Raw genomic sequence first — 18,397 nt, 5'->3', positions numbered from 1 at the left:
AACTAAAAACTATCAAATTAATACATAAACTTAACTAAAAGCAAATTAAAATAATCTAAATTAATCCTAAAAACACTATATAAATGGGAGCTATCAACCTCCCCACACTTGAATCTTGCTTGTCCTCAAACAAGACAGAATCCAAAGTAGAGAAAAAGTAACAAATAGCTCCCTTACAAAAACAAGAATCTACTACACTTTATTATTCACAACAGTTCAGACTACTCATTTTGCAATTAAAAACATAATGAACCTCAGACGAGTCTCCAAAACTGATTAATTGGTTTTATCACTCAACACTTCATGAAAACGAAAGAAGAGAACTAAAATTGATAGCTCACAAGTGGTCACTCTAACGCTCAAGTGTTTGGGTAAAAAAATTTTATTTGTAAGCTCTCTACATTTAATTGTACAAAGTGGTCACTTTGGAATTGCATCATCCATCCGGTCAAAATTAATGCATTAAAATTAAACCAAATCATAGGTCTTTAAGGGTTGTAACGTGGGCTAAAGGTTAGGGTAGGAAAAAGGGAATTTATAGGCAAAAAGTTAAATGACTCAAATAGTTAATATTTTTGCAAAAAGGGCACATTGTTCGCATTAGGGAGCTATCAACCACCTCCCCACACTTAAATCTTGCTTGTCCTCAAGCAAGTCAGAATCCAAAAGGGACACGTAATCCGCTATGTATAAGAAGGTTGAAGCTCAATGATGTATTCGGGAAGCAACTAAAAATATAAACACGTCTTTTATCCTTTCCTCTATTTTATTGTTTTTTTTTCTTGGTTAACCAAAATTTTTTTTAAATAGAGGGGAAAAAGAGTGAAAAATCAAATGGGTAAAGGTTGCTTCTTCTATTAAAATTACAACCTTTAAATGATTGTTAGCGGGAATTTGAAGGATAGGTGTGTCTAAGGATTTATCAAAACTAAATTGAGTCAATTAACTTGGATGAGAAAGGGTATTTAAGAAGGCTAAGGTTTGTAACAGGGTTGATCAAAGAAATGGGTAAATATAGGCTCAAAGGGGCTTATCTAGTGGATTTGTTAAGGGATTTTGGCTAAACAAAGAATAGGCTAAATTCACAAAGGGCTATACCTAGGTTGCCTAATCACTTCAAGTTTAATAAAAACACAAAATTCAACCAGTATTGGATGCAATTCCTATGAGCACAAAGACAATAAATGTAATCCCACACCTAAGAGATCAATTGTTCCTAAATATGAGTCTAAAAATATGATCTTTATGGCTCTAGCTCACAATTTAAGGGTTATTTGTATCAATCCTAGCCTCAACTAACGTTCCGTTCCATGTTAATTTTAGGCAAATAATACTCTTTGGAGACTCAAACGTTGTTCAAAAATTTTCGCATGCATCAATTTCATTTAGAATGTGCAAATTTTTAAGCGCATTGTCAACTGTATTGTTGGGATAGCTAAATGTATCAAATTCAACTGCCTAGGATTCTTTTTATTCCTAGAAAAATACAAAGCAAACCAAAAACATGAAGAACGAAATCCTAAAATTAAAACAAAAACATAAGAAATTAATGGCAAGAATCAAAAGCCATTCTTTCCTATTATCTCCTCCCCACACTTACACATGCATTTACTTCATAAAATCCATAAAAGCAAAACATAAAATGCAGAAAAGAAATATGATAAAAAAACTCCCTCAGGGGTGGCTGTCACTCCAACCCCGAATGTCCGATGCTAAGCTTTGAAATCCAAACGAATGTCCTGGAAATCAATTTAGCGTTGGCGAGTGTTTTGCTTATAGGGTCCTGCCATTAGAAAAAAAAAGAAATAAGCATAAAAAGAAAATAACAAGAGAAAAAGATTTTTTTTGTATTTATATATATACAAATCTAAACAATTATTTCAACCTATTCAATTTACACAGATTAAAATTGAAATAGTACCCGGCAACAGCCACCTAACAAAAACTTGACGGTGGTGTTGTCGAGTATTTATAGATTTAATCTAATTATAAACGAAATAGTTCCTGGCAAATTTAATCTAATTATAAACGAAATAGTCCCCGGCAACGGCGCCAAAAACTTGATGCTCGTAAAATATATAGCATTTAATAGGACAAGTGTATCCTATCGCAACAAGTAATATTGTGCTAAGCACGAGATCGAACCACAAAGACTATTTGTTATAACTAGCAAATCTACCTAGAATGATCTAATTGTTTAAAGGGTTGGATAAATGTTTGGGTTTTTGATAATTAACTAACTAATTGAAAGCAATAAAGATAACAAAATAAGGTGAACAATTGACAGGGTAGAGTGTGAATTAATGGAAGGTACAATCTAGGATGAGGAATCCTTTGATTAAATCCTATGTATGATTTTAGGGGGTTCAGGGTTATATTTTTGGTATCTATTTGACGGTAATCACCCTAACAAGAAATATGAAAGTGATCAAGATCCATATAACCTATTTACATGCATTTGGTTAATAGCTTGGTTAGGCTATATAACCTAGGTCATGCAAAGCATTAGGTTCTATGGTGATTAAGACTAAAGCCGTAGCCCATGCACGACGCCGCACTCCTAGTGTCCTAGCGAGGTCAATTCATACAAATTCAGACTAGATAATCTCATGTCGGTCTCATATCTATCTATAATCCTATCTCATGTCGGTCTCAAGGCATTAAGCATGCATAAATCAATCAATCAATAGCAATCATATAAACCCTGGATCCCTAATCATACATAATCATACAATCAATCTCATCCCCATCCCAGATTGGATGGGGATCAGTTCATAGACAAACCAATCATAGAGAAAGGACAATAGGAACAATGGAAAAAGAGCTTCAATAGATTATAAAAGTAAAAGATAAAAGGGTAAGAGAGAAGAAATCTAGAACCCGTTTGTCTGATTCAATTACACAATAGAAGATCTAGCGCTTCTCCCATCAATTGTTCTTGAAAGAAATAAATACTGAAAATAAACCTAATCTAGAAAGCAAGGAAATAAAAAGCTAAAATTCTACATTACGACGGCTCCCTATTGAATCCGTCCCGAAGAACTAAGAGTAGCTCCCTATTTATAGAGATAGGGCGAAACCCTAGTGTCTCCCCAGGGGTACAATGGACATTTCGTACATTAAAAAGAGGCTTCTAGGGCTTAATTTCGAGATTCCAGCAAGGGAAATGAGTTTTTGCGACTTTCCCCGCCTCGTCTCGCCGAGACAGGCAGTGTCTCGTCGAGACGAGGACCTGTCTCGTCGAGACACTTATGTGTCTCGTCGAGACAGGCCTTGTCTCGTCGAGACACTTTTGTGTCTCGTCGAGACAAGTGCCAAAATGGGGCAGAACTTTGGTTTTTATCCATTTTGGTCCCTAGGCTTCCGAAATATGCTCTAATGGTCCCTGGCGAGTCCCAAAAGTGCTCCGACGGTCCCTGAATAGTCCGGAATTGCTCTAAAAGGCTTGGGTCTGGTTCGGAAATGCTCAAATAGTCCTGAAAATCCCTGAAAATATCGAAAATGCCATAAATAATGGAAAATGCTGAATTTAACTAAAAACTATCAAATTAATACATAAACTTAACTAAAAGCAAATTAAAATAATCTAAATTAATCCTAAAAACACTATATAAATGGGAGCTATCAACCTCCCCACACTTGAATCTTGCTTGTCCTCAAACAAGACAGAATCCAAAGTAGAGAAAAAGTAACAAATAGCTCCCTTACAAAAACAAGAATCTACTACACTTTATTATTCACAACAGTTCAGACTACTCATTTTGCAATTAAAAACATAATGAACCTCAGACGAGTCTCCAAAACTGATTAATTGGTTTTATCACTCAACACTTCATGAAAACGAAAGAAGAGAACTAAAATTGATAGCTCACAAGTGGTCACTCTAACGCTCAAGTGTTTGGGTAAAAAAATTTTATTTGTAAGCTCTCTACATTTAATTGTACAAAGTGGTCACTTTGGAATTGCATCATCCATCCGTTCAAAATTAATGCATTAAAATTAAACCAAATCATAGGTCTTTAAGGGTTGTAACGTGGGCTAAAGGTTAGGGTAGGAAAAAGGGAATTTATAGGCAAAAAGTTAAATGACTCAAATAGTTAATATTTTTGCAAAAAGGGCACATTGTTCGCATTAGGGAGCTATCAACCACCTCCCCACACTTAAATCTTGCTTGTCCTCAAGCAAGTCAGAATCCAAAAGGGACACGTAATCCGCTATGTATAAGAAGGTTGAAGCTCAATGATGTATTCGGAAAGCAACTAAAAATATAAACATGTCTTTTATCCTTTCCTCTATTTTATTGTTTTTTTTTCTTGGTTAACCAAAATTTTTTTTAAATAGAGGGGAAAAAGAGTGAAAAATCAAATGGGTAAAGGTTGCTTCTTCTATTAAAATTACAACCTTTAAATGATTGTTAGCGGGAATTTGAAGGATAGGTGTGTCTAAGGATTTATCAAAACTAAATTGAGTCAATTAACTTGGATGAGAAAGGGTATTTAAGAAGGCTAAGGTTTGTAACAGGGTTGATCAAAGAAATGGGTAAATATAGGCTCAAAGGGGCTTATCTAGTGGATTTGTTAAGGGATTTTGGCTAAACAAAGAATAGGCTAAATTCACAAAGGGCTATACCTAGGTTGCCTAATCACTTCAAGTTTAATAAAAACACAAAATTCAACCAGTATTGGATGCAATTCCTATGAGCACAAAGACAATAAATGTAATCCCACACCTAAGAGATCAATTGTTCCTAAATATGAGTCTAAAAATATGATCTTTATGGCTCTAGCTCACAATTTAAGGGTTATTTGTATCAATCCTAGCCTCAACTAACGTTCCGTTCCATGTTAATTTTAGGCAAATAATACTCTTTGGAGACTCAAACGTTGTTCAAAATTTTTCGCATGCATCAATTTCATTTAGAATGTGCAAATTTTTAAGCGCATTGTCAACTGTATTGTTGGGATAGCTAAATGTATCAAATTCAACTGCCTAGGATTCTTTTTATTCCTAGAAAAATACAAAGCAAACCAAAAACATAAAGAACGAAATCCTAAAATTAAAACAAAAACATAAGAAATTAATGGCAAGAATCAAAAGCCATTCTTTCCTATTATCTCCTCCCCACACTTACACATGCATTTACTTCATAAAATCCATAAAAGCAAAACATAAAATGCAGAAAAGAAATATGATAGAAAAACTCCCTCAGGGGTGGCTGTCACTCCAACCCCGAATGTCCGATGCTAAGCTTTGAAATCCAAACGAATGTCCTGGAAATCAATTTAGCGTTGGCGAGTGTTTTGCTTATAGGGTCCTGCCATTAGAAAAAAAGAAGAAATAAGCATAAAAAGAAAATAACAAGAGAAAAAGATTTTTTTTATATTTATATATATACAAATCTAAACAATTATTTTAACCTATTCAATTTACACAGATTAAAATTGAAATAGTACCCGGCAACAGCCACCTAACAAAAACTTGACGGTGGTGTTGTCGAGTATTTATAGATTTAATCTAATTATAAACGAAATAGTTCCTGGCAAATTTAATCTAATTATAAACGAAATAGTCTCCGGCAACGGCGCCAAAAACTTGATGCTCGTAAAATATATAGCATTTAATAGGACAAGTGTATCCTATCGCAACAAGTAATATTGTGCTAAGCACGAGATCGAACCACAAAGACTATTTGTTATAACTAGCAAATCTACCTAGAATGATCTAATTGTTTAAAGGGTTGGATAAATGTTTGGGTTTTTGATAATTAACTAACTAATTGAAAGCAATAAAGATAACAAAATAAGGTGAACAATTGACAGGGTAGAGTGTGAATTAATGGAAGGTACAATCTAGGATGAGGAATCCTTTGATTAAATCCTATGTATGATTTTAGGGGGTTCAGGTTTATATTTTTGGTATCTATTTGACGGTAATCACCCTAACAAGAAATATGAACGTGATCAAGATCCATATAACCTATTTACATGCATTTGGTTAATAGCTTGGTTAGACAATATAACCTAGGTCATTCAAAGCATTAGGTTCTATGGTGATTAAGACTAAAGCCGTAGCCCATGCACGAAGCCGCACTCCTAGTGTCCTAGCGAGGTCAATTCATACAAATTCAGACTAGATAATCTCCTGTCGGTCTCATATCTATCTATAATCCTATCTCCTGTCGGTCTCAAGGCATTAAGCATGCATAAATCAATCAATCAATAGCAATCATATAAACCCTGAATCCCTAATCATACATAATCATACAATCAATCTCATCCCCATCCCAGATTGGATGGGGATCAGTTCATAGACAAACCAATCATAGAGAAAGGACAATAGGAACAATGGAAAAAGAGCTTCAATAGATTATAAAAGTAAAAGATAAAAGGGTAAGAGAGAAGAAATCTAGAACCCGTTTGTCTGATTCAATTACACAATAGAAGATCTAGCGCTTCTCCCATCAATTGTTCTTGAAAGAAATAAATACTGAAAATAAACCTAATCTAGAAAGCAAGGAAATAAAAAGCTAAAATTCTACATTACGACGGCTCCCTATTGAATCCGTCCCGAAGAACTAAGAGTAGCTCCCTATTTATAGAGATAGGGCGAAACCCTAGTGTCTCCCCGGGGGTACAATGGACATTTCGTACATTAAAAAGAGGCTTCCAGGGCTTAATTTCGAGATTCCAGCAAGGGAAAGGCGTTTTTGCGACTTTCCCCGCCTCGTCTCGCCGAGACAGGCAGTTTCTCGTCGAGACGAGGACCTGTCTCGTCGAGACAGGCCTTGTCTCGTCGAGACACTTTTGTGTCTCATCGAGACAAGTGCCAAAATGGGGCAGAACTCTGGTTTTTATCCATTTTGGTCCCTAGGCTTCCGAAATATGCTCTAATGGTCCCTGGCGAGTCCCAAAAGTGCTCCGACGGTCCCTGAATAGTCCGGAATTGCTCCAAAAGGCTTGGGTCTAGTTCGAAAATGCTCAAATAGTCCTGAAAATCCCTGAAAATATCGAAAATGCCATAAATAATGGAAAATGCTGAATTTAACTAAAAACTATCAAATTAATACATAAACTTAACTAAAAGCAAATTAAAATAATCTAAATTAATCCTAAAAACACTATATAAATGGGAGCTATCACTCTCCCGCCTCGTCTCGTCGAGACAAAGGCTGTCTCGTCGAGACGAGTGGATGTCTCGTCGAGACAGCCTAATGTCTTGGCGAGACAGTGCCTATCTCGGTGAGACAGGCCTTTGTCTCGACGAGACAGGCAACCAAATGGGCAAAAGGGCCGGTTTTTTCTCCGTTTTGGTCCATGGGCTTCCGAATTCCGCTCTAATGGTCCCTAATGAATCCCAAAAATGCTCTAACGGTCCCTGAATTGTCCGGAATTGCTCCAAAAGGTTCGGGTTTGGTTCGGGAATGCTCAAATAGGCCTAAAAACATCTGAAAACACAGAAAATGCCATAAATACTCAAAATTACTTATTTTAACTAAAAGTTAACCAAATGATAACAAAACTAAAAGGAAATAAAGCAAAAACGAACTAAAAGAGGTCTAAAAACCCTATACAAATGGGAGCTATCAACCTCCCTATACTTGAATCTTGCTTGTCCTCAAGCAAGAAAGAATCAAAAGTAGTGAAATATCAACAAAAAGCTCTCGTACACAGACAAGGATCCATTGCACCTTTATTATCCATACGGTTTTAGACTACTCAAGTTGCAATTAAAACCAAAGTGAACCTCAGAATAATCTCCAAAACTGGTCAAGTAATGTTATCAACCAACACTTTGCGAAAACGAAAGGCGGGGACTAAGATTGCTAGCTCACAGGTGATCGCTCTTGCACTCAAGTGTTTAGGTAAAATATGAATTTGGTAAACGCTCTACAGTTATTGCACAAAATGGTCACGTTGGAATTGCATCATCCATCCGGTCGAATTTAAGCATCACAATTAAACGAGATTATAGGTCTTTAAAGGGTTGTAACATAGGCTAAAGGTTTGGGGGTAGGAAAAAGGGAATTTAGGCTTAAAGTTAATGACTCAACTCGCTAGAATTATTTTTGCAAAAATTGGCACTTTTCCTCTGTGTGCGAGATTAAAGCTCAAGGTTGTTTAATTTTTCAGTTTGGGAAGCAACTAACGAATATCTTCTATCATTTCCTCTATAATTTATTTGGTTCTCTTTTTTTTTCTTTGTTTGATTTGAACCATATATTTTTTTCTTTATCTTTCTTTTGAGATAGAGGGGACAAAGGGTCAATTTGATTGGGTTACTTCTATATAGAATTACAACCTTTCTATTGTAGCTAACGGAAATTTTAAGGGTGTGTGCCCAAGGATTTTTCTAACCGAAATTGAGTCAATTAACTAGGGTGAGAAATGGTATTTAGGAAGGCTAAGGGCTTGTAACTAGGTTGATCAAAGAAAAAGGGTAAATAAGGCTCAAAGGGGCTTATCTAGTGGAATTGGTAAGGGATTTTAGCTAATCAAAGAAAAGGCTAAGTTCACAAGGGGCTATACCTAGATTGCCTAATCATTTCAAGTTCAATTATAACACAACATTCAACCAGTATTGGATGCAATTCCTATGAGCATAATGACAATAACTGTAATCCCACACATAAGAGATCAATTGTTCCTAAAAATGAGTCTAAAATATTGACCTTAAGGCTCTAACTCACAATTTAGGAGTTATTTGTAACAATCCTAGCCTCACCTAACGAATCGTTCCATGTCAATCTTAGTCAAATGACACTATTTGGAGACTCAAATGTTGTTCATGAGTTTTGGCATGCATCAATTTCGACTGAGCTTTCAGACTTTTAGAGCACAATGTCAACTGTAATGTCAGGATTACTAGATGCATCAAAATCAACTGCCTAGGATTCCTTTTTTTATTCCTAAAAACTAATAGGACAAACAGGAAGAAACACAAAACTTAGAAATCCTAAAAGCTAACAAGCAAAACAAAATGTCAAAAATCCCAAAACATGCATAAATATCTAAATGCACACGCAAAACACACACAAACAGCCAAGCAAAGTACAATAAAAGTAAAAACATGCATAAAATGGAAGAACTCCAAAGTTTTCTATCCTATTGCATCCTCCCCCACACTTACGATACACATTTATTCAAGAAATGCAAGACCAAAGCATAAAGTAAAGTGCTAAAAAGAAAAATAGGATAGAAATACTCCCTAGGGGTGGCGATCCATCCAACCCCGAATATCACTCGCCAAGCTGTTGAAATCTAGGCGGAAATCCTGGAATTCATAATTGAGTGCCTGGATACTCGCCCTATTCTGTTCACCCACAGCAATGGCCTGCTCCAACCGTTCCTCGAGGTCACCAGTGTAACCCGGTTGGTAATCCTCATCCTCATCCTCCCTCTCCTCAGAACTTGTTGCCATCACATCTGCTGCACCTGCTCCAGATGAACTGGCTCCAGCTGTACCTGCTTTATAATCTTTAGTCCACACACCAGAGTTGTGAATAATGCCTGCTCTGTTCAGGTAAGATTTATCAAGCAATAAGAATGGAGTGGAGGGTCTAGCATCTAATTCCACGTGAAGCTCCTCTAAAAAGACTATACGACTAATGATAGCCCCAAACGGGAAAGCAGTCCGCTTAGTAAAGCGGAAATTAGCCGTTTGGGACCACAAGACGTGGGCCATCCGAGCTGGACGACCCTTTTTCATACACCACAACAACAAGAGGTCCGTTTCTGTGACCTTGTTAGCCTCCCTCTGACCACACAGGTTAAATGAAATCCACTTATGCATTAGACGGTCCATTAGGTCCGTCAAACTTGCATTAGTGGCTGTTTTCTTACTATAACGCAACTCTCTCGATACTTCAGTGAAGTATTGGTTATGGGATAAGTCCTGTTCCCACTGAGTGATATCGGCTTCCTTGAAATCGAAGGCCTGATTCATGTCCTCCTCACTCCAAACGCGCCTAATGTTATTAAGGTGAAAATGTAAAGTTTTCACCCCGTTGTCGTATGTCTCCAATTTCAGAGTTGTGTAGAACTCTAAAATAAAAGAGAGAGATAGAGGGCGACGATGCCTATCAATCACTAGCCAACCCATAATAGACATAAAAGCGTGAACACGCTCATGAAAACCACACTGTTTCAACCAATCCCAATCAAAAAATCGAGGGACTGCACAATCATATTTCTTGATTTTTCGGAAAAGTTTACCCTCATCAACAGAATCTAAAAGGAAAGAACATTTATACCTCTGTGACAGTGGGCTAGGGTGGTAACGGTTTGCGTTTGGTGCTGAGGCAGGAGGAGGATCTACAATTCGTGCACGAACAGTGCCGGGAATAGGCACCACCTCCTCGGGGAGTGCATCGGTGCGTCGGCGGAGGCGACGTCTTCGTTGATCTTCCATTGAATCTACAAAAGAATAAAACCAACACAAACGAAAGAATATACAACAACAACCGAAGTTAGATGCCAAAATCCTACAAGAAATAGTGAGGGAAAATTGTTCAATAATAATTCCTAAGGCTAACCCCAACAAAATTGAAACTTAGAACAATGGAAAAACTCACTTAACTAATAAAACAAAAATGTCAAAACAAAAGAAGTTAAACATGTAAATCTCTAAATTAGGAATAAAATTGGTTAAGCTAACATGCAAAAGTCCTAATTAGTTCTAAAAACAACTACCTTTAACCTAAACATGATAATCCCTATTTTATCAAAACCAGACATAACCCATAAACAATCAATCTCTAATTCCTGCAAATTAAGCTTTTACACAATAAAATCCCTATTGAAGCCCCTTCTCCATCAAATCCCTAAGTAAGCGAAAATCAAGGAATTAATCAAGAGAAACCTCAAATCATGCAAAACCCCCAAATCTACCAAGCTCTAATCAAGGAACCAACAAATAAAAGCACCAATAATTACAACTAAACCAAAAGAGAACTTACCACTTAAAAACCTTGAGAAAAATGGAAATGGAATGAATAAAAAAGAGATGAGGAGAGGTGGAGAAGGTCTTGAAAGGGTAAAATCCTCAAATAGTTTGAAGTAGAAGTAAGGTTTGGTGTTTGAAAGTTTGGGAGATGAAGAGATGGAAGAGGAGAGTTAGGGTTGAGAGAGAGAGAGAGAGAGAGAGCAATGGAAATATGAAGGAGAGAGAGAGCAAAATTAGAGTTATGGTGGTAGGGAGAAGAAAGGGTAGGTTAAGGGGTTAATTTGGGGTTATTAAAATGGGAAAAATGGGGTTTTTGGGGATTGGTTCGGCCAATCCCCTTAAATGAGCCGCCCAAGACAAGCCTTGGGCGGCTCGTCTCGTCGAGACACAATGTGTCTCGACGAGACACCGCGGCTGGCAAAAATGTCGCTGCGGTCCCCCAAGCATGTCTCGTCGAGACGTGCTTTGTCTCGACGAGACGTGGCTTTATCTCGACGAGACACTAGCTGTCTCGCCGAGACAAGGTCGAATATATATATATATATATATTTTTTAAAGAGATAAATTCACTAAACTATTTACTTTAATCTATCCTATTATAATTTCATCTAATCATTCTACTCTAATGTTATCCTAATTTATACAAACAAATAATAGAAACCAAATTTCAATTAAAACTTAAAAGAAAAACAAATCCTAATGAAATCCTAATAAAACTAAGAAAAGGACAAGAAGTTAATTAATCAATCAGTTTGATAGAAATTAAAATGAAATACTCAAAGGAATTGTTCAAAAATTGTACTCATCTTTGGGGTGCCTCCCAACAACACTCAATTTTAAAGTCTATAGAGCTTTAGACTGTCCTTCCCCCTCAGGGTGCTAGTGGTTGTCTATCCCTTGGATTTGGTTCATTGTTAGGCGGTAGCTGTCCGGTAGCTCGCTCAGAATTAATCTTAGCCAGTTGGCTTATCTGAGTTTCCAGGCCTTTGCAGAAGGCCTCATTGTTGGCTAGCCTGCCTTCCATTGTTCCAAGGATCTTCACCATAGCAGTAATCTTCTCTTCCATCCCACTTTTGGGCCTTTGCCCCTGATTCTGGTTCTGGTTAGGTGGAGGAGCTGCAAATCCTGGTGGTCCCAGAGCTGCTTGGTTTTGGACCAACTGAACCCTGGATGGTTTTGCCTCCAAGACGTGCTGTATGGCCCAAACTATTTGATGTAGTTCACAGACTCGATGACCATCGGGCACTCTGCGTTCTTGTGCCCGCCACTACAAAGCTCACACTTCGCCACTACTTCCGGTTTCTGAAACTGAGCCACCAATAGGTCCATCTTCTCAGTCAGTGCTGTAATCTGTGGATCAGGTTCTGTAGATGTACTTGGGGCAGCGACTGCAAACACTCCCCTCCTCTGACTTGGCTTCTCTATCTGCCAATGTGCACTCCTCTCGGCCAGCTCCTTTACCAGACTGTAAGCTTGAGCTGCCGTCTTGTTGAACAGATTACCTCCCGCTGCTGCATCCAGTGAAGCTCTGCTAGCAGAAGTGATACTTGAATGGAATGGGTCAATAAGATGGTGCACCTCGAAACCGTGGTGGGGGCACTTCCTCAACAACTTCTGAAATCTCTCCCAGGCCAGATGCAGGTTCTCACTCTCAAACTGCCGGAACAAAGTGATATCGCTCTCGAACTGTGCAGTCTTTGATGTGGGGAAGAACTTGGCCAAGAATGCGGCCATTGTAACGTCCCAATCCATCAAAGAACCCGGTGCTAGTGAGCTCAGCCAATCTGTAGCATCATCCTTCAGAGAAAATCTGAACAGCTTCAAGAAGACATGTTCAGGTGTCACATCTTTGTACTTGAAGGTGCCACAATACCCCATAAACTTGTTGAGGTGTGCATTGGGATCTTCATGGTAATCCCCACCAAACTGACCCGAGTTCTGGATCATCTGAATCATTGCCGGTTTGATCTCAAAGGAAGCCGTCGCGATCTCAGGATCAAGGATGCTTGAGGTCGCAGCAGGCCTTTTTACCTTGAGCAGCTCCATAATAGACCTGCCTGCCATTGGTTCCTCTTCACAAACTTCCTCGGGGATTGTTGTGTTGAAGTTCTCATCGGGTCTTTGTCTAAGCAAGGCTGCCTGGCGTTCTTTCCTTAACCTGCGGGAAAGACGATCTATATCAGGATCAAACCGTAATGGAGAATGACTCCGAGAACGTCGGTTCATGGTAAGCTAAACAAACAAATATACCAATCAAAATTAAACTAATCAAAATTACAATAGTCCCCGGCAACGGCGCCAAAAACTTGATGCTCGTAAAGTATATAGCAATAAGTAGGACAAATGTATCCTATCGTAACAAGCAATACAGTGCTTAAGCACGAGATCGAACCACAAGGACTACTATCCTAATTAGTAAATTCAATTGGTAATCTATCTATTTAGCAGGGTTAAAAAGCAATTGGTTGTTTAAACTAATTAAATAAATAACTGTTGGGCATGAATATGACTATAATTAATCAGCATTTTGATAACATTTCATGTGCATTTCAGGCAAAATATTCCGAAATATATGGACTTATAAGTGTTTTATGCAGATTGTATTGATCAAGTCAAAATAGGTAATATGACTAGACAAGTGACAGGTGCGGCGTGGCAGCAGTTGCAGGAGCAGAGTACGCAGGGAGGCAGGAAAGCAACATGATGAAAAGATGGATCACCCCTTGAGTGTTCAAGGGTCAACTTAAATTAATCATTCCCTAGTTTAGTAGTTGTAGGAAAACAATCTTATTTTGTAATATTTTGGGGCATGGTTCGTTTTTCTTCCTTTAAATAGACATAGTCGAGGGAAGGAAAAGAGCACCTTTTATTTTAGACAATCAGTTTTAGTTAGAACTTTTGAAGAGAGGCGAAGCTCTCTTAGGACGATGACGCCTCCAATGGAGGTCTGTGGAACTAACTCAGGCTATTCACTCGTTACCATGAGTGAGTAGTCATTTTGAATGGGTTTGGCCAGTTAGGGCCGGTTATGTAAGTCTTCTATTATCTTATTTATGAATGAATGGTGATATATTATGTCGTGCTTGATAAACTTTTAACTCCATTGCTTAAGGCATGTATGTTAGTGTTAGATGCATGATAGGAAACTACTTTCATCTTCACGGAACTTTTTTATCAAGCATTCAGCCCCGAAACAGAGATGTCAGGAGGTTGTATCAAGGGTTTTCTTAAACAGAAATGATGTTTCGATCGTAATGCAAGAAAGAACCAACTTTAGGGACGCTTAAAGTTGTAGTAAGTCTTAGAATCTTAAGAACACACGAGAGTTGACTTAAGTGAGCATTAAAGCAGAGACCTTGACTTCACTTTACATCATTCATGAATAAATAGGGTGTTTAGAGACTGAAAGTAACCTATTCTGCTGTGCTTGACCTGTTCTGCCTTTTTATCATTAAGTACTCTTTGAAATCAACTAAAGCTTTGATCTTGTTTATGTTTGAACAAACACCTCTCAAATTAAAGAATTGACACACACCACACACCCTGTTCTACAAGGTATTTCTTGTAAACTATGATACTGGACTTATCATTTTATTACTTGTATCTAGTGCACTTGCTAGAGTCTATTCTGAGGACAACAAGTTTTTGGCACCGTTGCCGGGGATTGAAAGCAACAAAGTTTATACGAACTTTTCTGTGAAACAATGTGTTTTTAATCTGTTTGCTAAATAGTGCAGCCAGAAGGAATCTTTATCAGTTTATGCGCAGGGCTGGACCACCTATTTTTCCTATCAATCTCGAATTAGAGAGAACGTGTAGACGAAATAGAGCGGGAGCTCGACGTGCACGACAAAGAGAACGACAAAGAGAGAGAAGAATGGCTGGAAGTGTACCACCCGAACAACCAGTTCAACCAAACCAAGGAGAAGAAGGGGAGAATAACAACCCTCCTGACATGCGAATCAGAGATTATTCAAGGCCAACCACAGAAGGAGATTCATCATGTATCGTGCTGCCAAACGAAGGGAACAACATGTTAGAAGTAAAAGCGTCGATGATACAAATGTTACAAGCCGCAGTACAGTTCAACGGATACCAATCGGAAGATCCAAATGGACATATTCTCGAATTCATCACGTTGTGCAACACGTTCAGATCAAATAGGGGCGTTTCTGATGACATAATCAGACTGAAGCTGTTTCCTTTTTCCCTAAGGGACAAAGCAAAGACATGGTTGAATTGCTTGCAACCAGGAACGATCACCACTTGGGAGGAAATGGCTGGTGCGTTCTTAATGAAATATTTCCCACCACGACAAGCCATTAAGCTCAGAAACGAGGTTTCCCGTTTCGTGCAAGAAGAAGATGAATCACTAGCCGAAGCATGGGAAAGGTATAAGGAACTGCTAAGGAGAGTGCCCAATCATGGCATTCCTATGTGGATGCAGATGCAGAACTTTTACAATGTGGTAACCAACATCTATGAGATCTAGATCGAATCTATTGCCAATGGAAATCCCGAAGATCTGGAACCTCAGGCCTTGTACGACCTTATTGAGAGAGTAGCGAGCACGAGTTATAACTGGCACTCTGCCAGAAGTGAGGGAAAACGAGTGGGAAATGAAGATGTTGTGTCGAAATTGACAAGTCAGGTAGAACAGCTTGCTAGACAGCTGGGAAAGATAAATGTGTCTTCAATCCACAACGAACCACCATTCAATGACATTTGTGATTTTTGTGGAGGCCTTCATTTTAGCATCAATTGTCCCGGAGTTAAGCAGGGAAAGGGCGCACAGGCAGAATGTGATTATGCAGGGTATAATCAGAGGAATCCACCTAACCCGTATTCCAACACGTATAATCCTGCCATAAGAAACCATCCGAATTTTGGATGGACATGCCAGCCGAACCAGCAGGAACAACCGAGATATCAACAACAGCAAGGAGGACACTACCAGAGGCAACCTCAGAAGCATTATAAACAACTTGTTCCACCAAAGGAAGATATAAAGACGATGATTATGCAGTTCATGAAACAGACACAAGCATCAATTAAAAATCTGGAAACACAAGTCCACCAGTTAGATGCATCTACGTCAAAAGGGAAGGGAATAATGCCAAACAACACAGAGCCAAATCCAAAGGGCGATGTCATGGCAATCACCCTGAGATCTGGTAAGCAAACTCAACCCATTATTTCCGCTGATGAAAATGTTGAATTGCGCAGGAACATCCAAAGAAGCTGAAGGGGAGCAGGAACAAGCTGTTCCCAGTGAAGAAGAAACCAGGAAGACAACCATTACCAGTAAGCAGAATCAGGGGGAAAGCGAAAGAATGTATAAGCCACCTCCGCCGTATGTTCCACCTGTGCCATATCCAATGCGTTTGATCAACAAAAAGCTGGAAGAACAGAATTCTAAGGTGTTGGACACCTTAAGGAAGTTGCACATCAACATTCCTTTCATAGAAGCGCTGGCACAGATGCCGTCATATGCAAAATTCTTAAAAGACCTCCTGTCGAACAAGAAAAAGCTGGAAAACATATCCATGATCCAACTCAACAGAGATTGTTCTTCAATACTCCAAAACAAGCGGCAGCTACCTAAAAAGCTAAAAGATCCAGGGAGTTTTTCTATTCCCTGCTCAATTGGAAAGCTAAATATTGAGAATGCACTATGTGACCTAGGAGCTAGCATAAACCTAATGCCTTATTCTGTATATGCTAAACTTGGATTAGGAGAACCCCAACCTACCCGTATGTCAATTCAGTTGGCCGATCGTTCAGTATGTTACCCTAGGGGAGTGGTAGAAGATGTGTTGGTAAAGTAGGAAAATTCATCTTACCTGTTGATTTTATCATAATGGACATAGATGAAGACCTGCACGTTCCTATTATCCTAGGTCGACCATTTTTAGCCACGGGTAGAGCATTAATAGACGTAGGAGAGGGACAACTATTCTTGAGGATTAATGGGGAAGAAGTCATTTTCAAAATGAACGAGGCAATGAGACGAGCAAACAATAATGATGACACATGCTGTTTCTTGGATGAGTTTCAAAGTCTTTCTACTTTGCAGGAACAGGACACTCTGGAGACTCTATTAGGAGAAGAGGTGAACTTATGTGAAGGAACAGGTTGTTCCATTGAATCCAACTTACCGACACCTCCTTTCGATCCTACTGTTCCTACTCATCAAGAACCACCGTAGATACCAACTGTGCCAGTGTCTAAACCAGAATTGAAACTGTTACCTGCACACCTCGAGTATGCCTTCCTGGAACCACCCAGCGGAAATCCAGTTATTATATCCTCAAAGTTAACTACTGATCAGAAGGCGCAACTCATGGCGGTTTTGCGAAGAAACAAGGATGCAATCGCATGGAAAATTGATGATATCAAAGGTATCAGTCCGGCAGTCTGTGTCCACAGAATCTTGATGGAAAAGGAACACAAGCCATCTGTCCAGCTGCAACGCAGACTGAATCCCCACATGAAGGAGGTTGTGCGAAAAGAGGTGATCAAGCTTCTTGATGCCGGCATTATTTACCCAATCTCTGATAGTGTGTGGACCAACCCTGTTCACGTGGTACCAAAGAAGGGAGGAACAACCGTAGTCCTCAACGGGAAAGACGAGTTGGTGTCCACGAGAACAATAACAGGATGGCGAGATTGTGTGGATTACAGAAAGCTCAACGAAGCCACAAGGAAGGATCATTTTCCCTTTCCCTTCATTGATCAGATGTTGGAGCAGTTAGCAGGATATGCCTTCTATTGTTTTCTTGACGGTTATTCAGGATACAACCAGATCGCAATTCACAGTTAGGATCAAGAGAAGACAACGTTCACATGTCCTTATGGGACCTATGCTTACAGACGAATGCCGTTTGGACTGTGCAACGCTCCAGCCACTTTCCAAAGATGTATGATGTCCATTTTTCATGACATGGTGGAGCGGACCGTAGAAATATTCATGGACGACTTCTCTGTTTATGGAAACTCTTTTGATAGTTGTTTAAACAACCTCGAAGCCGTGCTTGTGCGATGCAAGGAGACCCACTTGGTTTTGAATTAGGAGAAATGCCACTTCATGGTTACTGGTGGAGTTGTTCTCGGGAATAAAATTTCAGAAAAAAGGGATGGAGGTGGACAAAGCGAAGGTGGAAGTGATCGAAAAGCTGGCTGTTCCTGCCAATGTAAAAGATGTGTGAAGTTTTCTGGGGCACGCAGGGTTTTACCGCAGGTTTATCAAAGATTTTTCAAAGATTGCGCTACCATTGTCAGCATTACTTCATAAGGAAGCAGAATTTTCTTTTAATGCAAGCTGTTTAAAGGCGTTCGAACTATTAAAGAGCAAGCTGATCAACTCGCCTATACTGGCAGGACCCGACTGGGAACATCCGTTTGAGATAATGTGTGACGCTAGCGATACTTGTGTGGGAGCTGTTCTGGGGCAGAG

At 39.0% G+C, this 18,397-nt stretch overlaps 1 non-coding gene across 1 annotated transcript; it reads right to left on the bottom strand.

The window, feature by feature from the left end:
• Positions 1–15,265: 15,265 nt before the first annotated feature.
• Positions 15,266–15,372, bottom strand: LOC136207708 (small nucleolar RNA R71). Its single transcript, XR_010676837.1, has one exon. It is a non-coding gene; the product is annotated as a small nucleolar RNA R71 (small nucleolar RNA).
• Between the last annotated feature and the right edge of the window lie 3,025 nt (positions 15,373–18,397).

Source organism: Euphorbia lathyris, chromosome 9 (assembly GCF_963576675.1).
Source record: "Euphorbia lathyris chromosome 9, ddEupLath1.1, whole genome shotgun sequence".
In the NCBI taxonomy this organism is placed as follows: domain Eukaryota; kingdom Viridiplantae; phylum Streptophyta; class Magnoliopsida; order Malpighiales; family Euphorbiaceae; genus Euphorbia; species Euphorbia lathyris.
The sequence above is the reverse complement of the archived record's forward strand: the minus strand, read 5'-3'. Positions and strand labels throughout refer to the sequence as shown.